This window comes from Puma concolor, chromosome A2 (assembly GCF_028749965.1).
Source record: "Puma concolor isolate L17-30 chromosome A2, mPumCon1.1.hap2, whole genome shotgun sequence".
Lineage (NCBI taxonomy): Eukaryota > Metazoa > Chordata > Mammalia > Carnivora > Felidae > Puma > Puma concolor.
The window spans coordinates 51,877,205-51,889,334 of NC_141668.1; positions in this window are offsets into that span (position 1 = coordinate 51,877,205).

Here is a 12,130-nt window from a genome sequence, read left to right on the forward strand (position 1 = left end):
TTTCCAAGCCATTCTGCGACACCAGATGGGTGTCCTACAGTTCGATTCAGTTCTGACGCTATCTACCTGAAGTTAGTGTCAGATCCCACAAGTTAAGTCTTCAGGCCCACAAGCCTGCCTGCACTTCAGATGCCACTTGCAAGGTCCCAGTTGTCACCCCTACGGATGGTTCCTGATTTATGACAGTTCAAGTTAGGATTTTTCAACTTAACAACAGTGTGAAAGCGATATATCTTCAGTGGAAACTGTACTTCGAAGTTTGAATTTTGATCTTTTCCTGGGCTAGGCATATATGGTATGATCTTTTGGGATGCTGGTCCCTCTCCCCTTACTAAAGGTTAGGAGGTGGAGTGGAAAGTTTCAAGCTTCCAGCCATGGTTTGGTCTTTCTGGGGACCAGCTTCTATCTTGAAGCTATCCAGGAACCCACCCAGCGTTGCCTAATTAGAACAAAAGACATTCCAAAGGATCTTGGAAATTCCAAGGGATTTAGGAGCTCTGTGTCATGAACCACGGTCAAAACCAAGTATTAGAACACAAGATCTCCCAATGTTCTTATCACTTAGGAAATTACAAGGATCTTAGGAGCCCTATCCCAGGAAACCGAAGCATACGTGTGCGTGTGTGTGTGTGTGTGTGTGTGTAATTTTTTTGTATTATTTCACAACAACCAACAGAAGCACACACCAAGCAGAGGGGTGGGTACCTCGCCTAGTTTTCCACAAGACCCACCCATGGATGCGTGCTGCAGTGACGTTCTGTCATTCTGCTCTTTCCAAATAGCCAATAGCTTCATTCCCTAAAAGGAAAGAAAGAACCAAAAAAAAAAAAAAGCTTTGCATTATTCAAAACTCCATTTTAAAAGCATTGGTTTTAGTGGCAGATTTTATTATTACAAACCAAAAACAATAAATGGGTTCATTAAAACTGACCAAAACCAAATAACAGAACTTAGCATTACTGAGCATATGTTGTACTTAAATCCAGTCCCATGACATAGGATTTCTAGGCCTTTGATATAAATTGTAATACGGTATAATTAGCACCAACCGTCAACCAAAGAGCGAGAGAACAATGGAGAAGCCACCCTCTCGCATAGAGGAGCCAGTAGAGGTTCCTGCTCTGCAAATCCTCTAGCCTTTTAGTTTATACACATGGTACTAGTTCTAGATTTTGGGTGCATCGCAGCCCACAGCCATGTGGAGGTGATAGAGGGCAGTGGTTATGGTTCCTGAGCCAAAAGCTCTGTTCTCTTCCCAAAGCTCTCACTTGGTAGCCACATGACCTGATAAATCACTTCATCTCTCCAAATCTCACTTTTCTTATCCATGATAGTATCTACCCAAGGGTTGGAATTAAAAGATAATATAAAAACATAACTTAGCGCAGTGCTGCAACGGAGTAAAAAAAGAGCTTCGTAAGCATTACTTAGACAGTATTGCTTCTAATGCACACCTCATCTTTCCTGAGTAAATGGTTGCCTAATATCGAAATCTCATTGTGATAACTCTTGCAGAAGAGGATATGCTTATACTCATGTATGCAACTTTCTGGGAACAGGCATAGACACGCCTACATTTTTTAAAATAACCAGTCTGTGCATATGCATGAAATATCTCTGATACACTTGGATGAGGAGAAATAGGGCGTTGGGGCCAAGGTGGGAGGAAGATTACTCTTCACTCTATATCCTTCTGAACTTTTCAAATATTAGAGAGCACATTCACAAATATACAAACGAAGTAAGAGACAAGCACGGAACACATGAACAGACAACTCCACAAAAGGGGTACCAATAGCTAATAGACCATAAAAGGAGAATCCATTTTTCAACCGTTGGCTTAGTTTAAAAACTGTAATTGAGAGCATCACATGGTGACAACAGATATTTTCAGGCTCTGTTCTTGAGAGTCTAAATTGGAAGAACCATTTTGAAGCGTGATTTGCCAGTGTCCTACCAAATCATGCGTACCCTGTAGGCCAGCAACATCACTTCTCAGCATCTCTCCTAGACACCCTTGTGTGATTGAGAATATGTACGTGCAGGGATGGGTAATGCAGCGTTGTTTGTAACAGCAAAAAACTGGAAGCAAGTTCAATGTCCACCAATAAGGGAACATTTAAATAATCTATAGCACATGCATAGCCATGTCTGTATGCATTGACATCAAAAGATTTTCAAGACAAATTAAGTGAAAAAAGAAAAGTGAGAAATAATGTAGTGTGCTACTATTTTATGTAGAAGTTTTAAGCTTATAAAACTAGTTCTGTTGGTATATGTATATATATGTATGTATGGTCTAGGAGAGCTTTAAACTTTTACAGAAGTTTCCTCTGGAGAAAAGAATGACCCAACATTGCTGCTAGACCTTTGTGAGAATTTGTTAAACACTCTCTTTCATCAGGACACTTTACTGCCGTCTGTGCAGAACTATCACTAAAACTACGTGAAAACTTACTACCCTGTGAAGATTGCCCCCTAGGGTTGTTCAGGGGTACAACCTGCATGATCCTGCTCTTTGCCTATAGAGGACATGCCCCTTATGTGTAAGAACTAAACTTCTTTGCGGTGAGACTGAGATCAAGTTTTATTCTGAGCTCTACACAAAACAAGGTAACAGTTACCTTGGCCACATGGATAAACATCGGGTCGTTTTCAGTGTGTTAAAATTTAGCATGTAACACATTTCAGCGTGCAAAGGCAGCTAAGTGGCAATGCGGTGAGGTCTGTGGGTTTAATATCATCGCCAACATCAGAGACTGACTGCTTCCAAGTGCAGGGAGGATTTGAGCAGCAGCAGCCTTGGGTATCAGATGAGATAAATTAATTACCTCTCAACTCCTTCCTTTTAGATGATAGGAGAGCAATAAATCTTGCATAACAAAGTATCATTTCTTCAGTGGAACCAGGTATCCATCTTCTTGCTTCTCTTTATATTTCAAACCATGTTTTGGAGGCACCAGGAATTGGTAAAGTATTTGCAGCAATTGCTCATGGCAGCTTCGAATGTTTTTGCAATATTAAACAATTCAGATTACTGTTAAATTTCTATGCGGGTTTAGATATACAAGGGTCAAATGTGTTACTGGTTATTTATAGTGGCAATGAAATTGGCATTGAACATAAAATTGTGAAGAATTTTGTTTGTATGAAAATATTAAATAGTATTTCATTAATTTTTCAAAAAATCAAGTCAAAAAGTGTCAGTTTCTTCAAACCATTTATTTAACAAATTTTATGTTTAGTGTATATGCTTCATTTTTGCTTTTTTGGTTTTTCATGTGTGTGTTTTGTTTCTGGGGGCTTCTGTGGGTCAGGAATTCAAGTAGAACTCAGCTAGGTGGCTCTTCCACATGTGTTGGCTTCCACATGTGATGGCTTCTGTTGCCCCCATTCACTTGCTTGTATTTGGCTGGTGGCTTGGCTGGCCTCTCTCTCTCACGTAGGTCTCAAGTCATTTAGCCTCTTTAGACTGGTTCCATTTCTTCCCATCTAGGGTGCCCCCCGTTGCCAGCTGCAGCACTTGTCCCTCATGGTCCCAGGAGTCTGCTCAGGCGATTTCTGGGATAAACCAGGGAGTCTCCCAGGAAGAACTTGTCCTTGATGTGGGGCAGACAGGGCATAAGGCATCTCTGCATCTAGGACCTGTCTGCCCATCACAGGGAGCTCAGCTTTGCAAGCTATTCTGAGCATTTCTGGCCACTCCCACATCCCACCAGCTTCTCAAGGTCTATTTTTGCTTTTTATGTATTTTTTTTAAAGTTTATTTATTTTGAGAGAAGGAGAGAGAGCACACGCGCGCATGTGCCTGTGAGTGGGGGAAGAGCAGAAAGAGAAGAAGAGAGAGAGGGAGGGAGGGAAAGAATCCCAAGCAGGCTCCGCGCTGTCAGCATAGAGCCCAATATGGGGCTCGAACCCAGAAACCGTGAGATCATGACCTGAGCCCAAATCAAGAGTTGGGCCACCACCTGAGCCACCCAGGTGCCCCTATTTCTGCTTTTTAATTTTTAATAGGTGATAGTGAATGTTTTAGAAGAGGAATAATTTTTGGAAAACAAATGAAACTTTCAATAGAAACACATTCAAATTTTGGTCGTTTTGACCATAGTTACATCTTTCTTTGTCTGTTTGTTTTGTTTTCCTTTTTTTCTTTTTTTGATTATAGTTACAGCTTATTTTTAATTCTGTAGATCATTAGTGTCAATAGAAGACAAATTGTGTGAAAAATCTTTATTATAGTAATAAAATTAATGATTTAGATAAAATAAAGAAACATAACTTTATGGGATAAATATGTAATAATTTATGAATTGTGGATGTTTATTTTATCCCTCATACAAACATCACCAGTCCATCAACAGAAGACTAGATATGCCCAATAATTATTAAATTTGGTCATCTTGGGTATTTTATCAAATGTCAATCACATAAAAACACGACCATGAACATATTTTTCAACTTTGACATTATAAAGGTACATCTATCAAGGTAGAAGAATTGTGTTTCATTTAACAGTTTTCCAGTCTGATTTATAATTTGTAAATATTTAGATATATGATATGTATGTCTCCATTATACACTTGGCCTGGGGTCTGAAAATGTAAGGGGCACATTTATAAAAATATATATATATTTACACTGTATTTACATCATATATATCTAGATATATATGATGTAAATAAAATTAACATCACACCATATAGAAATACCATTTCAAGATGCATCATAGACCTAAATGTGAAAGGTAAAACTCGTATGTTTCCAGATGAACATTTAGGATACTATTTGTTGGCCTTAAAACAGGACACAAAAAGCATTAATAATCAAGAACACAATTTGATAAATTGGACTACCTTAACATTAAGAAGTTCCATTCATCAGGGGCACCTGGGTGGCTGAGTCAGTCAAGCGTCCAACTTCAGCTCAGGTCATGATCTCAAGACTCGTGAGTTCGAGCCCCACGTCGGGCTCTATGCTGACAGCTCAGAGCCTGGAGCCTGCTTTGGATTCTGTGTCTCCCTCTGTCTCCGTTCCTCCCTCACTCATGCTCTGTCTCTCTCCCTCTCTCTCTCAAAAATAAACATTAAAAAAAATTTTTTTTAAAAGAAGTTCTGTTCATCAAAGGATACAACTAAAAGAATGGAGAAATTAACCAGAGTAGAAGATATTTGAATATCTGAAATCTAACAACAGATTTGTGTCCAAAATATATAAACAACCCCTTCAAATCAATTTTTTAAAGGCCAAACAGCCCAATAGGAAAATGAGCAAAGTCTTGAACTTCCCAAAAGATGATATTCAAATGAACAATTAACATAAAGCTATAACAAGGTGTTCAGCCTCGTAAGTTTTCGGAGAAATGTACATTAAAACTACTGACTAGAGTAAAACAAACAGTAAATTTTGCTGAGGATGAAGAGCAACTGGAACTTTCATGATCCATTTTGGAAAATCCTTTGGTATCATGTAGTAAAGCTGAATAGACACTATATGGCCAAGCAAATGCACTCCTGGATATATGCCCAACATAAATGCACACATACGTTCATGGGATATGTATAGGAATGTTCATAGCAACACTATTCATAATATTCCCAAAATGCCAACAGCCCAGATGACCATCACCATCAGGAGAACTAAACTGTGGTATATTCATACAATCCTGACAGTGAATGCACCTATTACTATGCAGGACAATGTGGATGACTCTTACAGCATCATGTTCAGTGAAAGAAGCCAAATACAAGATTGTATAAAACACAAACCAGGCGAAAGTCAGCTGCGGCATTATTAGTCATGGCAGCGGGAAGTCATGACTGGAAGGGACATGACCTAATATTCTACTTCTTGATCACGCTAGCATTCACACAGGTGCATATGCAGAATGGATGCATACAGGGAGACAAAGGGTCTAATGTGATTCCCCTCGCACATCTTGCGGCTCAGCCCCTGCCCAGCCAAGGGACTATTGCTTACAATCTCCCTCCTGTAAACTCTTATACTCCCTATAAAGGTTCTTCCCAGGATTCCCCCTAGGAATAAGAAACTGCTGGCTCCTAGTGAAGCACTTTGGTAATTCTCCAGGACTAGGTCCCCAGGGAGGATCACATGCCAAACAGTGGTCCACTGTGTGAGATGTCTTCCCCTTACACCCCACAGCACCCCAGAAACCCTGCTGATGTCAAGTCTGTGGTTTACTGGACCTGACAGTGGGCCCAGCCTCCCCTTCATGAGAGTATGTTTTTTTCATTACTTCAGTGTTGGGCAATTTTCTTTTCACTGCCTCTCAAGTGTTCTGATAAGCATCATTGGAAGACACAGATGGCGCTTCAAGAATTTCCCTGCTCAACATTTACATAAGCATGAATTGCAACAACAAGAACTTGAGCAATATGACTTCCATGAAAGTTTTCATTCACCACAGGTAGAATTTTCCCCAGGCTAACATAGCCTTGTTTTACAGCCCTGTGAAGCATGTTTGAGCCAACAGTGAATTATTTTATTTGGTATAATCCATCAAAGTGGAATAAATGGTTTTCATCAGCAAACATTCTGCAATCCCAACTATTTATGACTATTGCATTAATTCCTGCAGAGTGATGCTTTTTTTTTTTTTCTCTCATTTAACATACCCTATAGGCAGCTTCCTGGACACTGTCAAGCCATTCTGCCCTCCTGATCCAGGGACACAATTGATAACCTACCACAGGTCATGGAGGCATCATTGTCATTATTAATGAAAGCAGTCACAAGAGCAGGGGCCTGGAGCAAATCAAAAGGAAAAGAAGGTAGGATCGAGCAAGGCTCAGGGATGGGTGGGTTAGAGTGCAGTGTATTTTGTGTATATGACTCAATCCTTTTTTGAAAAGAAAACTCAGGGCACCTGGGTGGCTCAGTCAGTTAAGCATCTCTTGATTTTAGCTCATGTCATGATCTTCAAGCCTTGTGTCAGGCTCCGCACTGATAAGCCTGCTTGGGATTCTCTCTCTCCCCCCTCCCCTCTCAAGACAAATAAATAAACTTAAAAAAAAAAAGAAAACTCAAATTTAATGGTTTGTTATTTTATCTGCCTGAAAGTATGTTATGTCAAAACATCAACATCAGCTTCAACTAGTTTGCATCAAGATAATTATGTCAGCAAGGTCACATACTACAATAAAGAGGCTGATTCTTTTCTTTTCTTTTCTTTTCTTTTCTTTTCTTTTCTTTTCTTTTCTTTTCTTTTCTTTTCTTTTCTTTCCTTTCCTTTCTTTTCTCTTCTTTTCTTTTCTTTTCTTTTCCTTTTTTATGTTTTCTGATAGCTTCTAAGTCTTACACCTTGCTCTTTCCCTTGCATCCCACATCTTGGCAAGCTGATAAGAAAGTGTGGTGCTCCCCCCTTTGGCACCAACAGGAAGTTCAAACACACACGGAATCCTTACCTGGCCTTACCCCAAACATAATACCCAGAAGCCGGTCTCTTTTCTCCGCTCTCTCAAACTATTTTGAGACCTGCTGGGGGGACACCCTATTCTTCTCAGTAAGTAGTAAACCTTTTTCATACCCTTTTGGGGTATGTGTACCATAATCAGTCTCCACATCCCAACCAAATTCTTAGGTAATAATTTGTACAGATGTGCTACGGATACACTAGGGTTTAAAATATCCCCAGGAGGGGCCTCTGGGTGGCTCAGTGGGTTGAGCGTTTGACTCGGTTTCAATTCAGGTCGTGATCTCAGGGTCGAGGAATTGAGCCCTGCGGCAGTCTCCATGCATGGAGCCTGCTTCAGATTCTCTCTCTTGGGGTGCCTGGGTGGCTCAGTTGATGAAGCATCTGTCTTTGGCTCAGATCATGGCCTTCTGGTTCTTGAGTTTGAGCCCAGCATCAGGCTGTCTGCTGTCAGCTGTCAGCACAGAGCCTGCTTTGGATCCTCTGTCTCCCTCTCTCTCTGCCCCTCCCCAGCTTGTTCGTTATCTCTCTCTCTCTCTCTCTCTCAAAATAAATAAAACGTAAAAAAAAAAAAAAAAATTCTTTCTCTCTCTCTCTCCCTCTCCCCGTTTCCCCTGCTCATGCTCTCTTTCTGTCTCTCTCTCTCAAATAAAAAAATAAAATAAAATAAACAAGAATAAAACAACCCCAAGATGAAGGTCCCCAGAGGAGCTTCGTAAGTATAAAAAATGGTGCACCTATTATGCCCTCATCACAATGCTTTGGTGTGTCACCTACTTGAGAGAAGTGCTTCAGCTCCTCTCTTCCCAGACCCCCTCCCTTGGTTGTCTTTGGAAGCCCCCTAACAGGTCCTTCTGTGCAACTATAAACTGCCAGCCTCCGTCTCCACCTTCAATTGCCAGTTCTTTCTCTCCTGCTCCAACAATCCCATGTTGCTGTCCACTGCCCATACGGTTACCTCCAGGAAGTTCCCGTTGGTTGCTGTGGCAGAGGCAAATCGGGAGAGAAGCTTTGTCTCTTTCTTCTCATGTGAGCTTCAGCCCTGACCCAGCCCGGATGTTCTCCCACGTTGCGCTCCAGGGCATGAGACGGATCACCCCACTCAAATCCACCCGCTGCTGTGTCACCGCACAGGAGAAGGTCCTTTCCCTGTTGCAAGCAGGCCCGGAGGAGCATTTCAGGGACTCAGGCAACTTGACAGCTTCAGAATGGTTTCCTGCGAGCTTACCCCCCACGTGGTTTCCTCTCCATACCCTGGCGGGTACGAGCAGTACTTGACAGACCTTCCGCCAGCAGCACCTGGTCTCCGTCTCCATGGCAACAGGCAGGCCTGAAGGAGGACAATCTCCAGCTTCCCTCCGGAGGACAAAATTAGGGTGCCCACATGTAAGTGCACCAAGGAAACAAAGATAATTAGGTAAAGAGAAAATGGAGTCAGCGAAGGAGCAATTAATCTGGACAATGAACAACATGAAGTTAACAAAAGTAAGAGAAAATATGCAAGGATGGAAAGAAGTTCATGATGTAAAATCTAGTGAAAAAAGGCAAGTTATAAAGGGTATGTAAATTATGCTTTTATTTTTGTTTCCTTGAAGGAGACGCATATAGGTAGGTATAAAGTGGCAACGATAGCCTTATTTTTTTCCAAGAAATGACCCATTTCTATATTTTTGTCTATGGCAATAAATCAGACTCTAAGTTCTACTGCACTGGGTCAGTGGGGAAGTCTATTTCAGGCATTACTAAAGGCTGCTTAACGTCCTTTCCCACAACCCAATACCTGCCTCCATGACAGGCTAAAAAGGAACAAGAGGTCTTACTCAGAGCTCAATATTTAAAGAAGCTTCAAATCTTTCAGTATCCACTGAGATGCCATTGTCCAAACTCTTGTGGTCCTTTAATGTTAATTCTATCCTATGGAAATGTGAAGAAGCTCTGTGGAAAAGGCACTGTATGCACTGAGGATGTTAAAAGAGACAAGTGAACATTGTTCAATATCCATTAAAGAAAAAAATTATAAATCCAAACTAGGCAGAAGAGAAACGAGAATAATTGATTATACAAAATCACCAACTGAAACTCTTAGGAAGGAAAATTAGAGTCAATGACATCTAAAACTCAACATATAGGGGCGCCTGGGTGGCGCAGTCGGTTAAGCGTCCGACTTCAGCCAGGTCACGATCTCGCGGTCCGTGAGTTCGAGCCCCGCGTCGGGCTCTGGGCTGATGGCTCGGAGCCTGGAGCCTGTTTCCGATTCTGTGTCTCCCTCTCTCTCTGCCCCTCCCCCGTTCATGCTCTGTCTCTCTCTGTCCCAAAAATAAATAAAAAACGTTGAAAAAAAATTAAAAAAAAAAACAAAAAAACAAAAAACTCAACATATAGGATAAAGTCTAGGCTGGACATAGGTGAAGAGAGGATTGCTAAACTGGAAAACATCATGGTAGCATTTGCTCAGAATGCATCACAGAGACAGTTAAGAGAGGTGGATAATAGATCCAGAGACTCCAAAATACATAAAGTGGTGTTCCAGAAGAAGACGCTGGACTGAATGGTACGGAAGCCATGTTTAAGGCAATGACTTGAAAATTATCCAAAATTATTGAAAGGCATGATTCTTCAGATATAAATTGTGCTTTAAAATACAAGAAGGAAAAAGAAAAACAAACCTACACTTAGACTTATAAAAGTGATATTGCAGAACATCAGAGATAGAAGACGATCTATGAACCTACCAGAGAGAAGAAGCAGATGGCGGAAATGATCTATAATTGGCCGTAGGCTTCTCAGCGGCAGCAAACAGACACCAGAGATGCTCAGGGAAAACAACTGACAACCTAAAAGTTTTTATTCAGCTAAGCTGCCATTTAAGAGTGAGCTCAAAACGTAAGGCACACAAAGACTAAGAGAGTTTGCTACCCCCAAACAAAAATATCAGGGCTCGCAAGGCAACTCCAGCTCTGATCCACCATGAGATCAGGTGTTGCCCAGAAAGGGCACTGATTCTGAAAACAGTTGCCATAACTCAGTGTCCTGGGTGCCAGACATTCTTGTAAACCGTCTTAGTCCTTTAACACCTGTGCCATGCAAGCGGTCAAAGTATGTGAATATTGAATAGGGGAAAATAAAAGTAGTCCCTGTTTTATGTTACTTTGCCTCTGTAATAACTCCTTTGCTTGACTTCTTTGGAGAAAAAAGTGTTATATGTTTTCCAGATGAGGTAGGATGAGAAAGAATAACAGCCCTCTCACCTAGAGGATTCTGGCCAGCACAATTGTCTGCAATGAAGCTCCATGATTATTATAAAGGAAGTACAAGCCCCATTACTAAAGCTCAACACCTCACAGGTAGGAGACCCTTAAACCTCAGACCCCTTTTCCTTGTAGTTACAGCAATTCTTGACAAAATAGTAGCCCAGAAAACAGAAGGGCAGGAAATGGCAAAGGTAGGTATGACAACACCAGATAAGAGAGAGAAAAACGTTTTATTTTATTTAAAAGCATTTTTTAAATGTTTATTTACTTTTGAGAGAGAGAGAGAGAGAGAGAGAGAGGTGCGAGTGGGGGAGGGGCAGAGAGAGAGGGAGACACAGAATCCAAAGCAGGCTCCGGGCTCCCAGCTGTCAGCACAGAGCTCGACGCGGGGCTCAAACTCGCAGACCATGAGATCATGACCAGAGCCAAAGTCAGACGCTTCACCAACTGAGCCACCCAGGTGCCCCAAGAGAAAAACATTTTAAGAGCACGTCTGAAAAGATCCCCAAAATTCCAACGCCACCACAAGGCTGATGTCTACCTTCCCCACCAGACTGTGAGAGCTTCCTGAGGGCAGGGGCTGTGCTTATACAGAGTAGACTTCTATAGTTCCAGACACAGTGCCTGACACACAGGCAGCAGGTCCTCAATGAATAGTCATTAGGATAAAAGGACAAGGGGACAAAGGAGGAAAAGAAAGGAGGAAGCAAACTGAAGAAACCCAAGGAAGTCCCAGTTGGCTGCTCCTAAGGTGTGTTGACTCTATTTTCTTATTTTCTGTATTCTTGATGCTAGAGAGACTATTCCTCCCAGGGGTAGTAAGTTCCTACAGATAGCAAATGACTCCCCTACAAGTGTGCCTTTGATATGTAAACCAACCAATCCAGAGCTCACACCCTCAACCCTCTTCTTTATCAAACTCTCCCACACCAGGCTGTATTCTTCTTGCCCTAAATCACCCCAGGGCCAGGTACTGGACAAATAGAGACCACCCTTATAGCCCAGAGTCTGCCAAAATTATTCAAACCATCCAATCCTAAGTCTACTCATTGTATCAATCCTGCCTTGCCGGTTCTTTCCCAAGAGAACTCCAATAAAGGTTCTGGGCCATACTCTGCCCTCTCCCACTGTTCTGCCCCCTGACCATCCTTGGTCCTTCCCCCTGCAGCCCTGTGTCTCTCCTGTTTCTAGGGATCCATGAGCATAAACTTTTTCCTTCATGACAGCTATATCCATGTCTGCTGTCTTACCACACCTGAGTAAAACAAATCTGGCTACATTTTGAATATACCAGGGCAACCTTTTTCTCAAAGAAATAGATCTCCAGCTCCGTAACAGAATTGTATGGAGAAGACAGGTAGGTTATACAGATTTTTATTCTATTATCTATTCCGTAAAGGAAAGAGAAGCTTGCAAAAAAAAAAAAAAAAAAAAAAAAAAACCCACAAAT